Genomic DNA, 26021 nt, shown 5'->3' on the forward strand with positions numbered 1-26021 from the left:
CCAGGGCGTGAACACTGGTAACCTCACCAGCACAAGCATGATCCGCCACATGGCATCCAAGCACCGCAATAAGTGGGCTGAATGCCTGGGTCCACAATCAGTCTCTGCGGGTCACACCACTGCCTCCTCTTTCCCTGTGTTATGTACTGGCCAATCCCCTGTCGAAGGCGCTGGCCCGGATGCCTCCCGCCCTGCACCTGGACCTTCGCAAGCACCATCAGCGACCACATCCACTTCCGTGTCCCAGCGCAGCATACAAATATCCTTACCCCAGGCATTTGATCACAAGCAGCAGCATAGGCAATATTAAAATTCGCGATATTTTGCGAATTTTTGGCTGAATATTCGCCATAAATTCGCAGATTCAAGAATTCGTGTAATCTCCTGTCATTGTTTACTTGATTGCAAAAATTGGCAATGTAATATATTCGCAAAAAAATTGTGATTAGAATATTCAACACTATTCACGAATACGAATATATAGCACTATATTCTAAATATTCACGAATTCTCGAAGTGGCGATATTCGCGATTTAAAATTCACGATTCGAATATTCAAGCTCAACACTACCACCCACCCACAGGCCATAGCACTAAATGCGCAACTTTCCAAATTACTGGCCCTGGAAATGTTGCCATTCAGGCTTGTGGACACTGAGGCCTTCCGCAGCCTGATGTCGGCGGCTGTCCCGTGTTACGCAGTCCCCAGCCACCACTATTTTTCAAGGTGTGCCGTGCCTGCATTACACCAACATGTGTCCCGTAACATCACACATTCCCTGACCAACGCAGTTACTGGGAAGATCCTCTTAACCACGGACACATGGACAAGTGCATTCAGCCAGGGACGCTACTTTTCCCTGATGGCACACTGGGTGAACGTTGTGGAGGCCGGGAGCAAGTCGTACCGTGGGATGACACAGGTTTTACCGACACCAAGGATTGCGGGCCCTATGTTGATCAGGGTTTCTGCCAGCACCTACGTTAGTGGCTCCAACCCCCACTTCTCCTCCGAATTATCCGCGTGCAGTACCAGTCAGTCATCAGTCGATAGCTGGAAGCAGTGTAGCACTGCAGTGGGGAAGTGTCAACAGGCCGTGCTGAAGCTGAAATGCTTAGGGGACAAACAGCACACCGCCGCAGAGCTGTGGCAGGGGATAAGAGACCAGACTGAGCTGTGACTCTCGCCACTCAACCTAGAACCAGGCATGGTTGTGTCTGATAATAGCCGTAATTTGGTGGCGGCTTTGGAGCTCGGCAAGCTCACACACATCCCATGCCTAGCCCACATCTTAAACTTAGTGGTTTAGCGGTTTCTCAAAACCTACCCCAATTTGCCTGAGCTACTGGTGAAGGTGCGCCGCATGTGTGCACATTTCCGCAAGTCATCCACAGCTTCAGCCGGTCTGTCAACGCTGCAGCAGTGCTGGAAATTGCCAGATCACCTGCTGTTGTGAGACTTGAGCACGCGCTGGAACTCGACATTCCATATGTTGGCCAGGCTTGTGAGCAGCAGAGGGCAGTAGTGGAATACCAGCTGCAACATGGTCGTAGCCTTTCCAGTCAACTTCCGCTATTCACAAGCGAGGAGTGGGCATGGATGTCTGAGGTTTTAATAAACTTTGAGGAATCAACACAGATGGTGAGCGGCGATGCAGCTATTATCAGCGTAACCATCCTACTTCAGCCACCTGGCTGCCGCAAGCTGTACCAGAGGATTAAGAAACTCCTGCCGCGGTGGCTGGCTGCCACCTTCGTACACCCACGGGATGAGGTGATGCCGCTTTATGTCATTTAATAGATCTGTGGTGCCTATGTTTGTGTTTGCCTGCCCACATTTTATTTTGCTATTGCACAACTTGCACAAGGCAATGCTTCTAGCAGTGTGGAGAAAAACTGTCAGACAGGAGATACTCGTGCAGGGGTAAAGGCAGCCAAGCTGGGCTTAGCTCTGGCACATTTTAGGCCTAACCTAACCCCTTCATCAACGACATCACCAGTTCCTGAAGCAGACGTGGCCCTGGCTGTTCTTTGGGAGGTACCTCTTTTCTTTATTGCTGCTGCCATCACCCGACTCCTCTGATGTTGCCTCCTCCTAAGCACCCTGATCTACCTCACAGGTCCTGTCCATCACACAATCATCCTTGAAGTCCTCACCTTCTCTTTCACTTCTATCAGACTGTGGGATATCATGGTGAGTTCTTTGGTCCCCTTCATCTGCTCTTCCCCATCTGCCATACAAGATATTGCGGTCGAATTGGGGTCAGTACAGTCAGACGTGCTTATTATAAAAGACGATCTGATAAAGATCCGTGATAGAATGAAGGAATTAGAAATCACAGTGAATAATTTGGAGCAAGAAGTAAAAGCATTAAAGGTCGAGAACTCTACAGTAAAAAAGAGATTATGACTATCTGAAGAAAAAAATGTTGGACCTAGAAGACAGGTCAAGAAGATGTAATGTACGAATCATTGGCTTAACAGAATCCTCTGATGAAAAAAATCTAGCAGGAACGATACAATCTATAATTTTGGATAATTTTGGGAAGGAACATTTTTCATCATTGTTTCTAATTGAAAGGGCCCATCGAATCCCTGGTGGTAAACCAATTCTGGGGAGGTTGCCAAGGACTGTTATGGTCAAGATGCTAGCCGCCTGTGAAAGAGATATGATCCTGAGGCGAGCAAGGGACGTACCTCCGATTTTTTATAACTGGTCTAAACTTTCTTTTTTTCCTGATTTTTCAAAAGAAGTTCAAGATACGAGGCGTACTTTTTTAGATGTCAAAAAACGGGGAGGGCGGGTTATGATGCGTCTTCTTTTGAGGTGGGGAGCGGAGTGAGGCTTGAGGACTCTATTGGTTGGATGCTTTAAAAATAAATGATGACTATAAGAATTTTAACATGGAATGTTTGGGGTCTTGGGGAAAAGATAAAAAGGCAGGTGATTCTAGATTTGATACGGAGACACCTACCGGCTATTGTTAGCTTTGTAGAAACCCATTTCACACAGGATACGATTTTTCGACTTGGGGGGAGGTGGGCTACACAGGTCTACCATTCTACATACATATACTAGCTATTCTAGAGGAGTCACAGTTTTAATCCATAAACAGATTAATTTTGTATGCTTGGCATCCTCTGTTGATAGACAGGGAAGATATGTCTTTCTTAATGGTAGGCTTGATGGGAAGTTATGTATTCTGGCCTTTTTTTATATTCCTCCTCCTGTTTCTATGCAAGTAATGACCTGCCTGATGGCGTTTGTGGACCAGTGGCCTGAATGTCTAGTTATAGTAAATGGAGATTTTAACTGTGTGATGAACCCAGAGGTGGATAGGATCCCTATGGGAGGGAATGGTTATTCCCTGGCCCAGGGGCCCCCCCTGGCTCTGTTCTGCCGAGAGGTGGGCCTCGTGGATGTCTGGGAATATCTATTCAAAGGAAAAAGAGCTTATTCCTGTGTTAGTAAATCTGGAAGCTCTATGTCTAGAATTGATCTGGCTTTGATAAATAAAGGATATTTAAACTGTATTAGATGGATGAAATATGAGACCAGATCCGTTTCAGATCATGTTCCTTTTCTAATTGAGCTATGCACGGTCAGGAAAAATCTTAGACGGAAACCCCAATTTAGATTGAACCCCCACTGGTTATTAATAATGGATAATCACAACCAGATAGAAAACGAGATTATTTCCTTTTGGGATAAAAACATTGATTGCTTCAGCTAAATCCCAATATGTTTGGGATGCTTTTAAAGCGGTTATGAGAGGGATTCTCATTAGTAAAAATGCCAATTTGACTAAATGCTATGCAAAGAAGGAGAAAGAACTAGAGGAAGCAGCTGTGGTGGGAATGGCAGGATATGTCAACTCAAAAACAGAGGAAGATAGAGAGATTATGCAGAGGACAAGGCAGACTTTTTCTGACTTCCTTCTGGATAAAAATCAACAGAGGTTATTCTTTAAAGGACAAAAATATTTTTCTGAGGCAGGACGCCCTGGGAAGATGCTGGCCACGGTAATAGCTAGCCAGAATCTAAAGAAAGAGATTCTGAGTATTCGGGGCCCGGATGGGACCATTATGGAAGTTCAGGAGGAAATAATGGAAACATTTATAAATTATTTTTGTGAACTATATAAATCAGAGAGTGCTCTCCCAGAACACCAGATTGACTCATATTTGGATTCTATTTCCCTTCCAGTTCTGACAGATAATCAAAAAGAATTGGAGATGGATTTAAGTCTTCAAGAGGTAGAGGATGCAATTAAAGCCTGTTCAGGTAATTCCTCCCCTGGATTGGATGGATTGCCGTATGAGTTCTATCGTAAATACAGGGAGGTTATTCTTCCGCATCTGTGGAGAACACTCTGATTCAATAAAGGAAGGAACCCTTCAAGAAAGAATGACAGAGGCTGTTATTATAGTTATATTAAAGAAGGGTTAAGACCCTAAGGATTTGGGGTCGTATAGACCTATTTCTCTTCTTAATACAGATGTCAAACTTCTGTCTAAAATCTTAGCTACAAGGCTATCCAGTGTCATGACATCAATTATACATCTAGACCATAATGGATTCATCCCTAATAAAGGGACCCATTATAATCTACACCGCCTCTTTGCTAATTTACAGATACCTGGAGGGGCTTCATGATCTATTCTGTCTATAGATTCCTCTAAGGCCTTTGATAGAGTTGAGTGGGGGTTTCTTTGGAGAGTGCTTCATAAGATGGGCTTTGGCCCGAGGTTCAGTAACATGATTAAACTTCTTTATAGATCTCCTACTGCAAGAGTGAATATAAATGGTCAACTTACAAGAAGTTTTTGTATGTCCAGAGGCACTCGCCAGGGATGTCCACTCTCTCCTCTTTTATTTGACACCTATATTGAACCCTTGGCCGCTAGAGTTAAACAAGACCCTAGTATTCTAGGGTTTGGGGTATTAGGTACGGAAGACCGAATCTCTTTATATGCAGATGATATTTTATTTTATATTCAACAGACACAATTTACTCTGCCGAATATCATCCAAATGATAAACCATTTTGGAGAAGTTTCAGGTCTGGATGTTAACCGGGAAAAAACTACCCCCATGCCATTGGATAATATGTCCATGCCCTTAGATAAATCTGTACCTCCCAATGACGCCCCGTGGAATATTTTGAACACTTTGAAAACTTCTAAATCCTTTGAGTATTTAGGCATTACAATCTCTCATCTGATAAATTTGATGCCATTGATAAATAAGCTCAGGTCAAAAATAACAACATGGCTTTGTTTATCTTTATCTAAGGCGGATAGAATATCTCTAGTCAAGATGGTGATTCTACCCCAGTTACTCTATGTCCTTAGGAATTCTCCAGTTTGGATTGGGGATAGATTTTTTAAATTAATAGAAAGAATTATCAATGACCTACTTTGGGGAGGAAACGTGCAAGACTCAAATTGGAGCATTGGTACAAGCCGTTGGAGAGGGGAGGAGTTAATCTCCCTGGCTTCAAGGGCTATTTTTTAGCCATACAGTTTTGCTTTTTTCGGGAGTGGAAAGACAGCCCACTCTGTAAGCATTTGGTGAATAGATCTCCATATGATAATTTTTTTACGTTATTGGAGTCTGATCAATTGAACGACTCCGATATGGAATTTAAATCTGCTAGGAATCTTTTTATGAAGGCATGGTATTCTATTAGACTTTGGTGTGGAGTGAAGGGTTCATTGGGATGTACTCCTTTGTGGCATAATAAGCACTTTCAAACTTTAGGTGAATTAAGTAGAGATTCATATTGGCAAAAAGGCAATATCTTGTACTTGACACAGGTAGTAGCTAATGGGGATATAGTTCCATTTACGGTATTATCACAAAGAGAAAATTCACAGAAACTATTATGGTTTCGGTATTTACAGCTAAGATCAGCACTTTTAAGTATTAAAAAGAAAGATAGGCTTAAAATACATACTTCTACACAATTTAATGATTTGATAGGGAATTTGGGGCAAAGAATGAAGATTTCTCAACTTTCTAAAAATTTACTTATAGCACGTTTTGGAGATATTTCCTCTCCTGGACAGAGGGCTTGGCAAAATTAATATTCAATGATAGGCTCGGATGACCAGGAGAAGTAGTCCAGGATTTAAAACTGGTTTCACATAATTTTTATCACGTTGTGGTGCAGTTTATTATTTTACATAGACTTTATGTTACACCTCTTTGGCTTAAGAGATGCGGCATTAGGACTGATTCAAATTGCCCTTGATGTGATGTTTCTGATGCAGATTATGTCCATATCTTTTGGTTTCGTGCAGAGTTGAAACAATATTGGGGGACTTTTCACAAATACTTGGAGGGAAAATTTAATGTGCGGATTCCTTTTACTGCCGAATGTTGGGTATTGGGTGATCTTGCCAAGGTGGGCTGTCAACACTATAAGAAAAATCTTTTGTGTAAGATAATGTTCTTGGCAAGACTCCTAATAGCACGTTCTTGCTTTGCGCGAGATGCTCCCAGTATGAATACATGGCTAAATTGGGTCAACAACACTAATAAGAGATATGAATATATTCTGTATAAGCAAAGAAATATTGAGATAAAATGGCTTAAAATTTGGGGAGATTGGAATCCCTAGAGCCTCCTCTGCTTTCTATTTTCCTCCATCCTTCTTCATCCCTCCTCGTTTTTTTTTTTTTTACGGAGGGGTGGTGGTGAAGGGAAGACACATCATAGGTGGGTAGGGGAAGGGATTGCGGGGTTTTGTTGGTGGGAAAAAAAGATGTTAATAATATATGTTTTTTTTTATAAAATTAATAAATAACAGTGGGGCACTCTCTATAGCACTGGGAGCAGTGGATAATACATAATTTTTTTTAAAATTAATATATCTAAAATAGGTCGTTCACAATTGATATTTTGAATAGTTCACAATAATAATTACATGTATATATATATATATATAGCAGCATAAATGGTGAATATGTGCATGCTAAAACGACATTGTGAATAATTGTCAAGATAAAATACAATTAATAATCCATCAATAGAAACTTTGCCTCCAAAAATATCAATTGTTTTAGCATGCACATATTCACCATTTATGCTGCTATATATATATATATACATGTAATTATTATTGTGAACTATTCAAAATATAAATTGTGAACGACCTATTTTAGATATATATATATTTTTTTTTCAAATCCTTTATTATTTTCTGGAACAAATATACAAATTTTCATATCAACCAGTTAAAATTTACAAATATACTTTATACAAGTTAATACACTTGTTCCTTTTAACTCACCCCATCCCTTTTGCTTCCCTGCTGCGGGGTCCATCCGCATTTTAATAACTACCTTAACTTCTGTTTCCAGAAATTCCAAATATAAGGGATCCTGGGGGCCTGAAGCGAGTAAGGGAGCCTGCCCCCGCAGGAGCCATCACTCCAATTTCCTTGTCATTCTTCTTTAGGCCTCAATAGTGTCTAGCCGAGCCCTCCATTCATTAAAGCTAGGACTATTCTTCGTACCCCAATATTTAATTATCAAGGCCTTTGCGACCATAAAACTTTCCATGCTAACTCGTAGTTGGTAAGGGGTCAGTTCAGAGCAGGGGAAAAGACCCAATATTGCCTGGTAAAACTTCGCTTCAATTTGATCTTATATCTTTTATATAGTTCCTCATAGATGCTAGTCCAATACCCCCACACTTCCGGACAATCCCATAGTAGGTGACTTAACTCCGCATTTTCTGACGAACATTTCCAGCACAGGTCCTTCCTTTCCTTTTATATCTTGGCGAGGAAGGAGGGGGAGTAGTATAGACGGTGAACAATCTTGAACTGTATCAATCTGTATTTCTGAGAGATCGATACTTTTTTTATGTTTTGATATACGATATCCCATTCCAAGCTGTTCCCCTCGCCCAATTCAGCTTCTCAGCCTCCCTCACTTTTAAATGTGGTTATTTCCCCCAAACAGTCCCGGAGTTTATGATATATTTGAGAGAGTGTAAGTTGAGTATCCTTAAATCTAAAACAATAGTCCAAAAAGGGGCTTGTCCTAATGGCCAATAAATTTTTGTCCTGAGTGCTCATATATGCGTGACTAATTTGTGCATACCTATATCTATCTACAAAGGACGCTATTTTAGATATATTAATAAAAATTATTTTTATGTATTATCCACTGCTCCCAGTGCTATAGAGAGTGCCCCACTGTTATTTATTTATTATTACCACAACCCCACTTCAGATTTGGTGTGATCTGATAGTGGGTGCACCTCAATTTGTTCCCTGGTCACTCTAGTGCGACATATTCTCTCTATATTTTTTATAAAATTGATTGTTAATATTTGAACTTTAATAAAGAAAGTAAAAAAAAAAAAAAAGGCTTGATTTTTGTGGGACGACTTGTAATTTTTAATTGCAGTATTATTTTGGGGTAAATAACACTGTTTGATTGCTTGTTATTAAAGGGGTTGCCTGAGTTCTAAAAAAATATATATAGCACAGTAAATCTGATGGGCAGCAATATTTAACTAAGCTAAGCAAGTTTTAGGAAAAAAAAAATCTATTTCCTCATTTCCCTGGTTCTCTTCTGGCCCTTTGTTTACCTACAATAACAACAATCTCTGCCCCTCCCCCCGCTCTGCAAAGGGAGTGAGGGAGTCTGCTCCCTCCGTCAAGGCTTACATGTGGCGGGTGCTATTGACCCTGGCATGTGATAGGTTAAACAGCCTGGATCGGCACTCCTGCCGGTCCGGACTGTTCGAGCAGGAACACAGCTCTCATGTGAGAGCTGAGCCCCCGCTCTTCACTGCACGGGGGAACCATGCAGCACTTACACTGGGCCACCGTAGAAAGGTGCATGGGTGGTCACTAAGGGGTTAAAATATCAAAATATTTTTCCTGCACAATGAACAGAAAAAATGCATGACTCACCATTTTTGATCACCATGTCTCCCTATTTTTTTTATAAAAGGTTAAAAAGTGATCAAAAAGCCATAGCCTAAATGGTATATATGAAAGTTCACCCCATAAACAATAAACCCTCATCCAGCTATGTAGATGAAAATATGAAAAAGTAAAGAAGAAAAACACAATAAAAACTAAACACATTTGGTATCGCTATAATCAATCTCACCAGCAGACTAAGGACATCATGTTACTTGTGAACGCTGTAATCTCAAAACCCAAATAATCCTTGATGTTTTTTTTTTTTAATTTCCCCCCACAAATAATTTTTTTCCTGTTTTTCAATAATAGCTATGGTAAATAAAAAAATACTTGTCCAGAAAAAACTACCGGTATGCTTTCCTTTGGCTATGTGAATGGAAAATTTTAAAAGTTGTGGCTCTGTGAAAGTAGAAAGGAAAGGAATACAAAAACAAAAATTGGTCTTTTTGGGATTACTGTGGCTGCTAACAGATATGCTCATGTAGTTGCTTATACACTGCGTGCAGAATTATTAGGCAAATTAGTATTTTGACCACATCATCCTCTTTATGCATGTTGTCTTACTCCAAGCTGTATAGGCTCGAAAGCCTACTACCAATTAAGCATATTAGGTGATGTGCATCTCTGTAATGAGAAGGGGTGTGGTCTAATGACATCAACACCCTATATCAGGTGTGCATAATTATTAGGCAACTTCCTTTCCTTTGGCAAAATGGGTCAAAAGAAGGACTTGACAGGCTCAGAAAAGTCAAAAATAGTGAGATATCTTGCAGAGGGATGCAGCACTCTTAAAATTGCAAAGCTTCTGAAGCGTGATCATCGAACAATCAAGCGTTTCATTCAAAATAGTCAACAGGGTCGCAGAAGCGTGTGGAAAAACCAAGGAGCAAAATAACTGCCCATGAACTGAGAAAAGTCAAGCGTGCAGCTGCCAAGATGCCACTTGCCACCAGTTTGGCCATATTTCAGAGCTGCAACATCACTGGAGTGCCCAAAAGCACAAGGTGTGCAATACTCAGAGACATGGCCAAGGTAAGAAAGGCTGAAAGACGACCACCACTGAACAAGACACACAAGCTGAAACGTCAAGACTGGGCCAAGAAATATCTCAAGACTGAGATTTTATGGACTGATGAAATGAGAGTGAGTCTTGATGGGCCAGATGGATGGGCCCGTGGCTGGATTGGTAAAGGGCAGAGAGCTCCAGTCCGACTCAGACGCCAGCAAGGTGGAGGTGGAGTACTGGTTTGGGCTGGTATCATCAAAGATGAGCTTGTGGGGCCTTTTCGGGTTGAGGATGGAGTCAAGCTCAACTCCCAGTCCTACTGCCAGTTTCTGGAAGACACCTTCTTCAAGCAGTGGTACAGGAAGAAGTCTGCATCCTTCAAGAAAAACATGATTTTCATGCAGGACAATGCTCCATCACACGCGTCCAAGTACTCCACAGCGTGGCTGGCAAGAAAGGGTATAAAAGAAGAAAATCTAATGACATGGCCTCCTTGTTCACCTGATCTGAACCCCATTGAGAACCTGTGGTCCATCATCAAATGTGAGATTTACAAGGAGGGAAAACAGTACACCTCTCTGAACAGTGTCTGGGAGGCTGTGGTTGCTGCTGCAAGCAATGTTGATGGTGAACAGATCAAAACACTGACAGAATCCATGGATGACAGGCTTTTGAGTGTCCTTGCAAAGAAAGGTGGCTATATTGGTCACTGATTTGTTTTTGTTTTGTTTTTGAATGTCAGAAATGTATATTTGTGAATGTTGAGATGTTATATTGGTTTCACTGGTAAAAATAAATAATTGAAATGGGTATATATTTGTTTTTTGTTAAGTTGCCTAATAATTATGCACAGTAATAGTCACCTGCACACACAGATATCCCCCTAAAATAGCTAAAACTAAAAACAAACTAAAAACTACTTCCAAAAATATTCAGCTTTGATATTAATGAGTTTTTTGGGTTCATTGAGAACATGGTTGTTGTTCAATAATAAAATTAATCCTCAAAAATACAACTTGCCTAATAATTCTGCACTCCCTGTATACCTTTCTCATGATTTTTATTTTATTTTTTATTAATTTGGACTTTCGACCCATTTTCACCATGTAAACAAATCACTCTGGCTTGTTTCCATTCTGTATGTAGCACTTCCTGTTGCTGTATCCAACCAAACCTATAATGCACTTCTCCTTTCTCTACCAAAGCTGCAGAGGGTGTGTCCTTTCTCAGGGGGAGGTGTGTGTGTCCTTTCTGCTGCATCTCTGTCCCTTTAGCCATCAAGAAATAAGACTGGAGATAGTTGAAGGATAGAACTGAGCATGTTCATCCACCTCAACCAGGTGGACAGAGAACGAAGGAAAAGAACAAACAGCAGGTGGCACTGTACAGATACATTTTATTGAATAACTCATTAATAAATTATTAAATACATGTGATTACAAAAGTATTTATGGAAAATCCCCTTGTTGGTCATTAAAAAATGACTACATTAATTTGCCCTTCTTGCAATCCGGGAGCTTTGCACAAATAAAAAAATATAATTTTCAGTACCTGTATGACAGGAAACCTCTGGCAAGCTTCCTATTGTTTTCTAGATTGCTAAGTCAAATTATTATGTATATCACAGAGAAGTCTTGAAAAATACAACATTCCCTGAACAGAGAGGGATATAAATCCCTATCAAAAGTCCTCAGACCTCAGCAGGAGGGAGGCACATTTGGATGCAAATCTGGCATTCTCATAAATCATGCTGATGGCACAAAGAGCAGCATCTTTTGGGGAAACTTAGTTTGTGAGAATGTCTTACATATAAAGTAATAAATGAAATCACATTTTAAGAACTACCAGAAATTCTTATTACTACAGTTTTCTAAATGGGAATAGTTTTTTTAAATAATTATTTTCCTGTGACAGGTTATCAGAGGTTTAACCATTTCCTGCCCGTCTTGTGAAATTCTATACTGTAATAGTATGTCATAGTGAAGGCGCTCTTCAGGAACCATGCCCAAGTTATCACTTGTGCATACTGGCTAGTATTAATGTTGAGCGAATTGAAGTTGACAAAGTGGAATTCAATTAGAATTTCTGGAAAAATTTGATTCGTCATTAATCTGAATTTCCTGGCGATTCGTGGTAGTGAATTAGTTTTTTTCTAAAATGGCTGTGGCACATGTTACAAAGTGAAAGTAAGAAGCTTGGCAATGAGGAATCACCCATATTGCCGTTCAGCCAGCCAATCAGCAGATAGCCAGCCCCTACGATGTCAAAGGCCTATAAAAAGGCTCATTCTTCCAGTGAACTGAGCATAAAGACAGATGTGACAAGGGCTAGGGAAAGTGATTAGCAAAGACATTACTTGAAAAATATAAGTTTTCAACAGTTTAGGGACAGCACTGAGATAGTGTAGGGAGATAATAGGGAGACTTTATCCAAACTATAGGGAGAGTGCAGGTGCCAATAGAATAGTGTAAAGCTTGGCTAATAGAGAAGCCACTCTATTAAACAATGCTGCACTAATTGGGGTTAAAAAGTGTTCTAATACTACTGATATTCGGTTGTTTACGTTCTTTTATACATAAGTAATTTCGTTAATCCTTGATTCTGTAATTGGGGTGAAATAGTTGCCTTATACTGCTGATTGTGGGATGTTCACTAGTGATGATCGAGCACCCCGATGCTTGGGTGCTCTGCCCGAGCACACCGGGATGCTCGGGTGCTCTACCGAGCACCCGAGCCCTATAGAAGTCAATGGGAGGACCCGAGCATTAAACCAGGCACCCCCTGCTCTGAAGAGGGGAGGGTGCCTGGTTCATAGGAAAAGGTCAGAAATTGATGGAAACACCACCGAAATGGGTCCGGGACAGCATGGGGAGGATGTCTGGATGCATCTTGGACTACAATGTCGCTGCTGGTAACGATGTTGCCCGAGTTGTACGCCACTTTGACAGACTGACCATAAAACTCACAAAACCGAAGATAAAAGCAATTTTAGATGAAAAATTGTTAGGAAACATTCTTTCCTGTATATTTACTTTTATATAAAGAGCAAGTTCAGACAAAATTTTTCGTGATTTTGGGAACTGGGGCCATGACTAAGGGTACTTTCACACTTGCGGCAGGACGGATCCGACATGCTGTTCACCATGTCGGATCCGTCCTGCGTCTATTTCGCCATGCCCCCGGGCCGCCGCTCCGTCCCCATTGACTATAATGGGGACGGAGTCGGAGCTCTGGCGCAGCACGGCGGTGCACGGCTAAAGGCCGCCGGACTAAAATTACTGCATGTCAGGTTTTTTAGTCCAGCGGCTTTCGCCGTGCACCGCCGGGCTGCGCCGGAGCTCCGCCCCGTCCCCATTATAGTCAATTACTTTACATTGAAAGTCAATGGGGGACGGATCCGTTTGAAATTGCACCATATTGTGTCAACGTCAAACGGATCCCTCCCCATTGACTTGCATTGTAATTCAGGACGGATCCGTTTGGCTCCGCACGGCCAGGCGGACACCAAAACGACATTTTTTTCATGTCCGTGGATCCTCCAAAAATCAAGGAAGACCCACGGATGAAAAAACAGTCACGGATCATGGACCAACGGAACCCCGAAAAAATACGGTCGTGTGCATGAGGCCTAAGTGTGCACACCCTGGGGATGTAGCTGTGTTCATAATTAAGCAATCACATTCAAAATCATGTTAAATAGGAGTCAGCATACACTTACCATAATTTAAAGTGCCTCTGATTAACCCCAAATAAAGTTCAGCTGCTCTAGTTGGTCTTTCCTGAAATTTTGTTAGTCGCATCCCACAGCAAAAGCCATGGTCTACAGAGATCTTCCAAAGCATCAGAGGGATCTCATTGTTAAAAGGTATCAGTCAGGAGAAGGGTACAAAAGAATTTCCAAGGCATTAGATATACCATGGAACACAGTGAAGACAGTCATCATCAAGTGGAGAAAATATGGCACAACAGTGACATTATCAAGAGCTGGACGTCCCTCCAAAATTTATAAAAAGACGAGAAGAAAACTGGTCTGGGAGGCTATCAAGAGGCCTACAGCAACATTAAAGGAGCTGCAGGAATATCTCCCAAGTACTGGCTGTGTGGTACATGTGACAACAATCTCCCGTATTTTTCATATGTCTGGGCTATGGGGTAGAGTGGCAAGATGAAAGCCTTTTCTTACGAAGAAAAATAGGCTACATTTTGCAAAAACATTTGGGAAAAGGTGTTATGGTCTGATGAAACCAAGTTTGAACTTTTTGGCCATAATCCCAAAAGATTTGTTTGGCACAAAAACAACACTGCACATCACCAAAAGAACACCATACCCACAGTGAAGCATGGTGGTGGCAGCATCATGCTTTGGGCTGTTTTTCTTCAGCTGGAAATGGGGCCTTAGTTAAGCTAGAGGGAATTATGAACAGTTCCAAATACCAGTCAATATTGGCACAAAACTTTCAGGCTTCTGCTAGAAAGCTAAACATGAAGAGGAACTTCATCTTTCAGCATGACAACGACCCAAAGCATACATCCAAATCAACAAAGGAATGGCTTCACCAGAAGAAGATTAAAGTTTTGGAATAGCCCAGCCAGAGCCCAGACATGAATCAGATTGAAAATCTGTGGGGTGATCTGAAGAGGGCTGTGCACAGAAGATGCCCTCACAATCTGACAGATTTGGAGTGTTTTTGCAAAGAAGAGTGGGCAAATCTTGCCAAGTCAAAATGTGCCATGCTAATAGACTCATACCCAAAAAGACTGAGTGCTGTAATACAATCAAAAGGTGCTTCAACAAAGTATTAGTTTAAGAGTGTGCACACTTATGCAACCATATTATTTAATTTTTATATTTTTTCTTCCCTCTACCTAAAAGATTTCAGTTTGTTTTTCAATTGAGTTGTACAGTTAATAGGTCACATTAAAGGTGGAAAAAGTTCTGAAATGATTTATCTTTGTCTAATTTTTTTACATCACAGAAACCTAACATTTTAACAGGGGTGTGTAGACTTTTTATATTAAAGGGTTTCTATCACTTGGTATGACATAATTAGCTGTCATACACTAGCGATCCGCTAGTGTCTGCTCTGGCCAACCATCCTACTATAATCACTTGTGGGGCAGCGGTTTTGCTAAAAAACTAACTTTTATAAATATGCTAATGAGCCTCTAGGTGCTATGTGGGCGTCATTAGCACCTAGAGGCTCCGTCTACCTTCATACACAGCCGCCGCCCAGCGCGTCCCTCCAGCCCGCCCATGTCCTCCTCCGTGTGACGCTGCGGACGAGTTCTCGCGCATGCGCCGTGCGCGGCTGTATTCGGCGCATTTGAGATGTGAGCTCGGAGCGGTCAGACATTCAATGCGCATGCGCCGAATACATCCGCGCATGCGCATTGAATGTCTGACCGCTCCGAGCTCAGACATCTCAAATGCGCCGAATACAGCCGCGCACGGCGCATGCGCGAGAATTCGGCCGCTGCGTCACACGGAGGAGGACATGGGCGGGCTGGAGGAACGCGCTGGGCGGCGGCTGTGTATGAAGGTAGACGGAGCCTCTAGGTGCTAATGACGCCCACATAGTACCTAGAGGCTCATTAGCATATTTATAAAAGTTAGTTTTTTAGCAAAACCGCTGCCCCACAAGTGATTATAGTAGGATGGTTGGCCAGAGCAGACACTAGCAGATCGCTAGTGTCTGACAGCTAATTATGTCATACCAAGTGATAGAAACCCTTTAACTGTAGAAGTGGGATAGTAACGCCGAGGACTGCGTCATCGGCACTGGCCACGTTGGTGGAGTACTTAAAACAGTGCAACACAGCACACACGTACCGCATGGAGGCCCACTCGTTGGTGGTGAAGTGGTGCTGTTCCACAGAGCGACTCACCCGTGCGTGCTGCAGCTGAAACTCCACTATTGCCTGCTGCTGCTCGCACAGTCTCTCCAGCATGTGCAAGGTGGAGTTCCACTTTGTGGGTACGTCGCATATGAGGCGGTGAGCGGGAGGCCGAAGTTACACTGCAGCGCAGACAGACAAGCAGCAGCAGGGTGAGAACGACAAAAGCGCGCACAGACGGCCCACACTTTCTGCAGCAGCTCTGATATATCGGGGTAATTTTTCAGGAACCTCTGCACCATCAAATTCAGCACATCCTCCAGGCAAGGGATGTGCGTCATACTGGCTAGCCCCAGAGCTGCTACAAGATTTCGCCCGTTATCGCACACCGCCAGGCCAGGCTTGAGGCTTAGCGGCACCAACCACTCATTGGTCTGTTGTTCCATGCAAATCCACAGCTCTTGCGCGGTGTGGGGTTTGTCCCCCAAACAGATGAGTTTCAAAACAGCCTGCTCTCATTTCCCCCTGGCTGTGCTGAAGTTGGTGCTGAAGGTGTTACGCTGACAGGATGAGGAGGCAGTAGAGGAGGAAGTGGAGTAGGGGGAGGAGGCAACAGGAGGCAACGAGAAATGTCCTGCATTTACCCAGTGTGCAGTTAGGGAGATATAATGTCCCTGCCTGTGCTTACTGGTCCACGTATCGATAGTTTTGTGTAGAGATGGCCTTGCAGTTCGGTTGTTTCGCGGCAAACTTTGCGCGTTTCGCGAACATGCGAACATATGGAGAAATTCGTGCCTGCCATATTCTTTTACATTGTGAATAACTTTGACCCATGACACATCCATCTGGTGGTACAGGACAGCCAGTTGAGACATTTCAGCACATGGACATACCCCCTACCTTATAAATAAACCTGATCTGGCCGCCATTTTACATTCAGTGTTTTGCCAGTGTAGGGAGAGGTTGTTGTGTGGAGCAGGGACAGGCTGTTAGGGACATCAAACGCTAGCTAATAGGGCCACAAAAGTCATTTTAAGCACTAGTATAGGTGTGCTATCGATATGTGTGATACACAGAGGGGTGCGATATACTTATAATATACTTTTATAATGAGTCAAAAACACATAGATCTATATAATGATCAGCTGGAAGTCAGGGGCCTAGGGGCTAGGGGCTTACTAAGGCCATTTTTATATAGGGTAAGGTTCCGGACTGGGTCGCTCTTATCAGGGCGGGTGGTCTGTGGTTAGGCTATCAGAGCCAGAATAGCAGCCCCCCTGTAGGGCAATATCAGGGACAGTTCTTTGCCCGCCCTGTCCTTCAATGCCCCATCATCATCTAGTCCAGGGATGGATGTTTTTTTGATTTCCCTCCTGGATTCATGGATGTGCACTGGTACCCCCCGGATTGTGGTAGGACATATGGTTTCTGATTTGGTGCCGCCGAGCACCTGACTTAGTGCCGCCGAGCACTTGTTATTGCCTACCACATCTATGCTTTTTGCTTAACTTTAATAATTAAATTTATTTTCATTTTGAGGGATATCTTTTCCATTCACACGTCCGCAAAATGGGTCCGCATCCGTTCCGCAATTTTGCGGAATAGGTGCAGACCCATTCATTTTCAATGGGGCCAGAATGTGCTGTCCGCATCCGCATTTGCGGATCCACATCCGCATTTGCGGTTCCGCACTCCCGCATCCGTGCTTCCGTTTCCGCAAAAAAATAGAATATGTTCTATTCTTGTCCGCAATTGCAGACAAGATTAGGCATTTTCCTATTATAGTGCCGGCGATGTGCGGTCCACAAATTGCGGATCCGCAAAACACTTACGGACATGTAAATGGACCCTCATAGTAAAATTATTAAAGGTTACGTTTTATCTTTATGTATATTCTAATGGATTGCCTTCCTTGCACAATTTTATAATATACTTTCTATGTTAGAAAGTATATTATAGTGCATTTGTACTGTGCGGCAGTTGTGTGCTTTTCTGCTGCGATACTGCAGGTATATAGAGGGACAAGCGTTATTGGGACAAATAATTTCTACTGGTGTGATATACCAGTCGTCCCCCAAAAAAACTAATTGAAGCTGAGTGTTATATACCAATATACTTTCTTTATAGTGCATTTGGGTACTGTATAGTGAATTTGCGCATGCGCGTACGCGAAAATTATATTGCCAATATTTCGCATAAAAAAAAAAAATGTATGGAGATCGCAAATTCGAATAATACATCTGGTATGTCACTGATCATTTTGTGGGACTATTTGTGCACTTCTAGTAATTATTTGAGCTGAAGGTTTTTCAGGTTCGCCTGCAATTAAAATGAATGGGACCCGCCGCGTTCGCGCACCGTCCCAGCAGATGTTCGTCCATCACTAGTTATGTGGACCTTGCCACAGATGGCGTTGCGCATTGCACACCTGATTTTGTCCTCCACTTGGTTGTGCAGGGCAGAGATGGCTCGCCTGGAAAAGTATTGGTGGGACAGCCACCACCATAAGGTTTTTTAAAGTCTCTGTCTCCACCAGACAGAATGACAGCATTTCATATGCCAGGAATTGTGAAATGCTGGCATTCAGGGCCAGGGATCGCAGGTGGGTAGGGGGGTACTTCCTCTTTCTCTCCAGTGTTTGGGGGATGGACAGCAGAACTCTTCAATGGGACAGTGTGGACATGCTGGGTGACGGTGGTGGAGCTGGGGGTGTTGCTGCCGCATCCTCTGTTTGCGGGGTGGCAGGTGCCACTGTCACTCCAGAGGGGAAGGAAGAGGCCCAGACCGCAGCAGAAGAGGGAGCAAGAGGAGCCTGAGATCTTTTGTGTTTTTTCCGGTGTGTACTCCACTGCAGCTCTTGCTTTGCATTTTGATGCCTAGTCATGCAGTTGGTGCTCGGGTTTAGAACATTTACGCCTCGCTTCAGGCTCTGATTACACAGCATGCAAACCACTCGCGTCATCAGCACATTGTCCGAAGAACTGCCATGCCAGGGAACTCCTTGGAGCTGGCTTTGGTGTGCTCAGTCCCTGGGTGCAGTGGGCAGTAGGAGGCATACTGTCTAGGGGACAGCCACTCTGCTTTTGCACCCTGCTCCCTCTTTTGCTGTACGGCTGGCGCTGTGTGACCACCACCTCTTCCTCCAAACTGCACACGTCACTCACATGACCTTGATTCCATGTTGGGTCTAGGACCTCATCATCCTCTACATCATCTTGCACCCACTCTTCACCCCTGCCCTCCTTGCCGGTCTGCACACGGCAGAAAGCCGCAGCAGTTGGCACCTGTGTTTCCTCATCATCATCAGAAATGTGCTGCGGTGGTCCTCCCATGTCCACATCCTGAAACATAAATGGTTGGGCATCAGTGCACTCAATTTCTTCCACTTCTGGGCAGGGCTAGGTGGATGGCCCATGGAAACCCTGCCAGCAAAGTCATCAAAAAACATAAGAGACTGCTGCATGACTTGGGGCTCAAACTGCTTGGCTGATTTGCAAGGGGGTGAGGTGAAAGACAGATGCCCATGGGCTGCAGTTTCAGTTTCAGCAGGGGACTGGGTGGGAGACAATGTGAAGGAACTGGAGGCACTGTCAGCCATCCAATCTACTACCGCCTCTACTTGTTCTGGCCTCCCCATTCGTACATCGGTATTCGGGCCTACAAAATGACGCTTAACGTCCAGTCGCCTACGTACACCTGAGGAAGGTGTTTCATTTGGGAGTGTAGCTGGCACAGATCGACCATGTCCTCTCCCCACAACAGGAGCTCCACCAGCAGCGCCACGACCAGGGCCATGTCCCTTATTTGATGCTCTCCCACCGAACTAACAGTCAGATTAACTATATTAATTTCCCTTTCACGTATGCAGTGCAGGTGTATCTCACACCAAAAATGGGTATATGTCACCCACTGAACTAACAGACGCATTAACTACACTGCTCATTAACTACACTTAAACAACACAATGTAACTCCAAGTCAATCACACTTCTGTGAAATCAAACTGTCCACTTAGGAAGCAACACTGAGTGACAATCAATTTCACATGCTGTTGTGCAAATGGGATAGACAACAGGTGGAAATTATAGGCATTTAGCAAGACACCCCCAATAAAGGAGTGGTTCTGCAGGTGGTTACCACAGACCACTTCTCAGTTCCTATGCTTCCTGGCTGATGTTTTGGTCACTTTTGAATGCTGGCGGTGCTTTCACTCTAGTGGTAGCATGAGAAGGAGTCTACAACCCACACAAGTGGCTCAGGTAGTGCAGCTTATCCAGGATGGCACATCAATGCGAGCTGTGGCAAGAAGGTTTGCTGTGTCTGTCAGCGTAGTGTCCAGAGCATGGAGGCGCTACCAGGAGACAGGCCAATACATCAGGAGACGTGGAGGAGGCCGTAGGAGGGCAACAACCCAGCAGCAGGACCGCTACCTCCGCCTTTGTGCAAGGAGGAACAGGAGGAGCACTGCCAGAGCCCTGCAAAATGACCTCCAGCATGTGCATGTGCATGTGTCTGCTCAAACGGTCCGAAACAGACTCCATGAGGGTGATATGAGGGCCCGACGTCCACAGGTGGGGGTTGTGCTTACAGCCCAACACCGTGCAGGACGTTTGGTATTTGCCAGAGAACACTAAGATTGGCAAATTCGCCACTGGCACCCTGTGCTCTTCACAGATGAAAGCAGGTTCACACTGAGCACATGTGACAGACATGACAGAGTCTGGAGACGCCGTGGAGAACGTTCTGCTGCCTGCAACATCCTCCAGCATGACCGGTTTGGCATTGGGTCAGTAATGGTGTGGGGTGGCATTTCTTTGGAGGGCCGCACAGCCCTCCATGTGCTCGCCAGATGTAGCCTGACTGCCATTAGGTACCGAGATGAGTTCCTCAGACCCCTTGTGAGACCATATGCTGGTGCGGTTGGCCCTGGGTTCCTCCTAATGCAAGACAATGCTAGACCTCATGTGGCTGGGGTGTGTCAGCAGTTCCTGCAAGACGAAGGCATTGATGCTATGGACTGTCCCGCCCGTTCCCCAGACCTGAATCCAATTGAGCACATCTGGGACATCATGTCTCGCTCTATCCACCAACAGACTGTCCAGGAGTTGGCAGATGCTTTAGTCCAGGTCTGGGAGGAGATCCCTCAGGAGACCGTCCGCCACCTCATCAGGAGCATGCACAGGCATTGTAGGGAGGTCATACAGGCATGTGGAGGCCACACACACTACTGAGCCTCATTTTGACTTGTTTTAAGGACATTACATCAAAGTTGGATCAGCCTGTAGTGTGTTTTTCCACTTTAATTTTGAGTGTGACTTCAAATCCAGACCTCCATGGGTTGAAAAATTTGACTTCCATTTTTAAATTTTTGTGTGATTTTGTTGTCAGCACATTCAACTATGTAAAGAACAAAGTATTTCAGAAGAATATTTAATTAATTCAGATCTAGGATGTGTTATTTTTGTGTTCCCTTTATTTTTTTGAGCAGTGTATATTAATTTCCCTGTCATGTATAAAGTGCACGTGTATCTCACAGCAAAAATGGGAATATGTCACCCACCAAACTAACAGGCGGATTAACTATTATATTTTTGTGTCAGGGGTACAAAAATTGTGCATTGAACCCACAAAAAGTCACTATAGGTCAGCCACAGAATTAACAGCCAGATTTATTATTATATTTCTGTGTCAGGGGTACAAAGATGGTATATTTCACCCACAAAAAATCATTATAGGTCACCCACAAAACAAAAAAGCCATTTTCCTAACACTCTCCCTCGCTTCAGCTGCCTGCTTTCTGCCCCTAGTATGCTTTTACTACTCAGAGCTGATGGCCGGTGCTACACGTGATCCAGCTTGCATAGAGGCTGGCTGACATGATGCACGGGCCAATCATTGCCATGCCTATACTAGCCATGGCTGTGATGGCTTCTAAGTGCCCACAGCATAAAAGCTTGTTTATTGGCTGCCCTGCAGCATTTCAAAATCTTTATTAAATGCCCGAACACTGAAAGTTTACAGTTCAGGTTTAACTCAACACTATTCCTGACAAACTAATGCAGGAAATCATGAGAAATCAAGCTAATATAAGTTCATGTCTCTCAGTTGTACTAAAAAAAAAATAATGTTTAAATTAGTATTAACTATGTAGAAAAAGGGAAAGGAAAAAAAAGTATTTTCCTATTAAAATTGCATTATTATATAAAAAAATATTCATAATTGATATTGACACATGCATAATCATCCATACTATAAAATGATAATATTGCTAAACTCACTTGGTCAATGCCAGAAAAATAAACAGCCAAAATGACTGTTTATGTTCATCAGCCAGTCCAAAAAAATGAAATACTAAAAAGCAATCAAGCATTCCTATGTAATGATAATGGCTGGATACTGGATGTCAGAATTGGACTTATAGCAGCAGCCTTGTTCCAGGTACTATCAGTGTCTTCCACTACTCAGATACCCAACTGTATGGCTGAACTGTGGAACAGCCAGACTGTTAAAAAATAATATCAACACCAGAAAGCAACGGGAATGCAAGAAAACTGGAATTAACCAATAGATAACTTCAACAGGATGATAATGTAGATTAGATGAAGGAACAAACAGAAAGTGATGATGGTGACAGTAAGGTAATGAAGCAGACACACGATTATAACGAAAGATGAACATACAATCAATTACTGACCCTAACTTTATCTTTCCTGAATTATGTCCTAAATCTATAGAAATACAAATAAAGATAAACAGCCGTTAGTACGTTGCCTTTTTATGGTGCGTCGCGAGTTCCAATTGTGAAGTGGATACTGTTCACATATACAGGTGCGTTTGTTCAAATGGACAGTGCTGCTCCAGAGCAAACAGAAAGATCCTCCCTTCCAAATCACACATACTTCCTTGGATATGGGAAAGCATTTAGGTCACTTGGATTTACTTTCCACATTCCTTTGTGAACCTCTGTGAAAGATCAAGGTTGCCACAAATAGTGAAGCACAGTCACATGGGTTGAACTGCGAAGGTTTTATTGTACTTACAGGATAAAAGAAGGTAACAAGCAGAATATGAAAATCAATCACCCGACCCGGGTTTTGCTTCAGAAAGCTTCGTCCCGAAGCGAAACCCGGGTCGGGTGATTGATTTTTATACTCTGCTTGTTACCTTCTTTTATCCTGTAAGTACAATGAAACCTTCGCAGTTCAACCCATGTGACTGTGCTTCACTATTTGTGGCAACCTTGATCTTTCACAGAGGTTCACAAAGGAGAGGAGAAAGAGAATCCAAGTGACCTGAATGCTTTCCCATATCCAAGGAAGTTTGTGTGATTTGGAAGGGAGGATCTTTCTGTCCTAGATCTATCCCTGAACACTGACCCTTGTTGTCCCTAAAGATATCCCTATGGCAAACCCTAATCTGCAATACTAACCATACTTGAATTAAAGGAGAGCACTAGGACCTGGAGACAATAAAAACAAACTGAGTAGACCTGAGGTGAAATTAAGGCAAGAAAGATTTAAATAACAAGGAAACAAACTACAAGGCTTAGGAGGAAGGACTGAACTAGAAACCACAGGAATAAACTGTGTTTGGAAGTAAAAACTATATACTGGTAATATACAAGTAATACTGGATACAAACACACTTTGATGCTAATATCAGCAACTTCACAGAAAAAAACAAGAAATATTTCAAGAAAAGCTATCCAATCAGGATCCTACATGACATTGTTATTTTGTCACTATGACCCTCTCCAGTACTGAAATTGATTGTAGAACTATCTTCTTTGAACTGACTAGTTCTGGCTCATAGAAGACTCTTTTTGTGAATATAGGAAAGATGGAAAGACATTACTAATTTCCTAATTACTAATGTGACATCATCGTAAACACGTCTATGGCAAGTTTGCATCATCAAGAAGTTGGCACAGACTAGAGCTTGGCCCCATAATCCAGAAGCTGCAGAGCAGTGTTTCACTGTTGTTACCAAGAATCAAGCAGATCATCATGGCTTAACCATCGGTTAGATATTATTATTCTAAAGGAAACTCAGAAAATCAATGCCGTATACGTATGTCTTTAATACACTGATTCATCCATCATACCTGATACAGTGGGGCAAAAAAGTATTTAGTCAGCCACCAATTGTGCAAGTTCTCCCACTTAAAAAGATGAGAGAGGCCTGTAATTTTCATCATAGGTACACTTCAACTATGAGAGACAGAATGGGGGGAAAGAATCCAGGAAATCACATTGTAGGATTTCTAATGAATTAATTGGTAAATTCCTTGGTAAAATAAGTATTTGGTCGCCTACAAACAAGCAAGATTTCTGGCTCTCACAGACCTGTAACTTCTTCTTTAAGAGGCTCCTCTGTCTTCCACTCGTTAGGCCTCTTTCACACTTGCGTTGTCCGGATCCGGCGTGTACTCCACTTGCCGGAATTACACGCCGGATCCGGAAAAACGCAAGTGTACTGAAAGCATTTGAAGACGGATCCGTCTTCAAAATGCTTTCAGTGTTACTATGGCAGCCAGGACGCTATTAAAGTCCTGGTTGCCATAGTAGGAGCAGGGAGCGGGGGAGCGGTATACTTACAGTCCGCGCGGCTCCCGGGGCGCTCCAGAATGATGTCAGAGCGCCCCATGTGCATGGATGACGTGCCATGCGATCACGTGATCCATGCACTTGGGGCGCCCTGACGTCACTCTGGAGCGCCCCGGGAGCCGCACGGACGGTAAGTATGCTGCTCCCCCGCTTCCCGCTACACTTTACCATGGCTGCCAGGACTTTAGCGTCCCGGCAGCCATGGTAACCATTCAGAAAAAGCTAAACGTAGGATCCGGCAATGCGCCGAAACGACGTTTAGCTTAAGGCCGGATCCGGATCAATGCCTTTCAATGGGCATTAATTCCGGATCCGGCCTTGCGGCAAGTCTTCAGGATTTTTGGCCGGAGCAAAAAGCGCAGCATGCTGCGGTATTTTCTCCGGCCAAAAAACGTTCCGTTCCGGAACTGAAGACATCCTGATGCATCCTGAACGGATTTCACTCCATTCAGAATGCATTAGGATAAAACTGATCAGGATTCTTCCGGCATAGAGCCCTGACGACAGAACTCTATGCCGGAAGAAAAGAACGCTGGTGTGAAAGAGCCCTTACCTGTATTAATGGCACCTGTTTGAACTTGTTATCAGCATAAAAGACACCTGTCCACAACCTCAAACAGTTACACTCCAAACTCCACTATAGCCAAGACCAAAATGCTGTCGAAGGACACCAGAAACAAAATTGTAGACCTGCACCAGGCTGGGAAGACTGAATCTGCAATAGGCAAGCAGCTTGGTGTGAAGAACTCAACTGTGGGAGCAATTATTAGAAAATGAAAGACATATAAAACCACTGATAATCTCCCTCGATCTGGGGCTCCACACAAGATCTCAACCCGTGGGGTCAAAATGATCACAAGAACGGTGAGCAAAAATCCCAGAACCACAAGGGGGGACCTAGTGAACGACCTGCAGAGAGCTGGGACCAGAGTAGTGTGTTACCCATCAGTAACACACTACGCCGCCAGGGACTCAAATCCTGCAGTACTAGACGTGTCCTCCTGCTTAAGCCAGTACATGTCCGGGCCCGTCTGAAGTTTGCTAGAGAGCATTTGGATGATCCAGAAGAGGATTGGGAGAATGCCATATGGTCAGCTGAAACCAAAGTAGAGCTTTTGGGTAAAAACTCAACTCGTCGTGTTTGGAGGAGAAAGAATGCTGAGTTGCATCCAAAGAACACCATACCTACTGTTAAGCATGGGGGTGGAAACATCATGCTTTGGGGCTGTTTTTATGCAAAAGGACCAGGACAACTGATCCGTGTAAAGGAAAGAATGAATGGGGCCATGTATCGTGAGATTTTGAGTGAAAACCTCCTTCCATCAGCAAGGGCATTGAAGATGAAACATGGCTGGGTCTTTCAGCATGACAATGATCCCAAACACACCACCCGGGCAACGAAGGAGTGGCTTCGTAAGAAGCATTTCAAGGTCCTGGAGTGGCCTAGCCAGTCTCCAGATCTCAACCCCATAGAAAACCTTTGGAGGGAGTTGAATGTCCGTGTTGCCAGCGACAGCCCCAAAACATCACTGCTCTAGAGGAGATCTGCATGGAGGAATGGGCCAAAATACCAGCAACAGTGTGTGAAAACCTTGTGAAGACTTACAGAAAACGTGACCTCTGT

This window comes from Bufo bufo, chromosome 7 (assembly GCF_905171765.1).
Source record: "Bufo bufo chromosome 7, aBufBuf1.1, whole genome shotgun sequence".
NCBI lineage: Eukaryota > Metazoa > Chordata > Amphibia > Anura > Bufonidae > Bufo > Bufo bufo.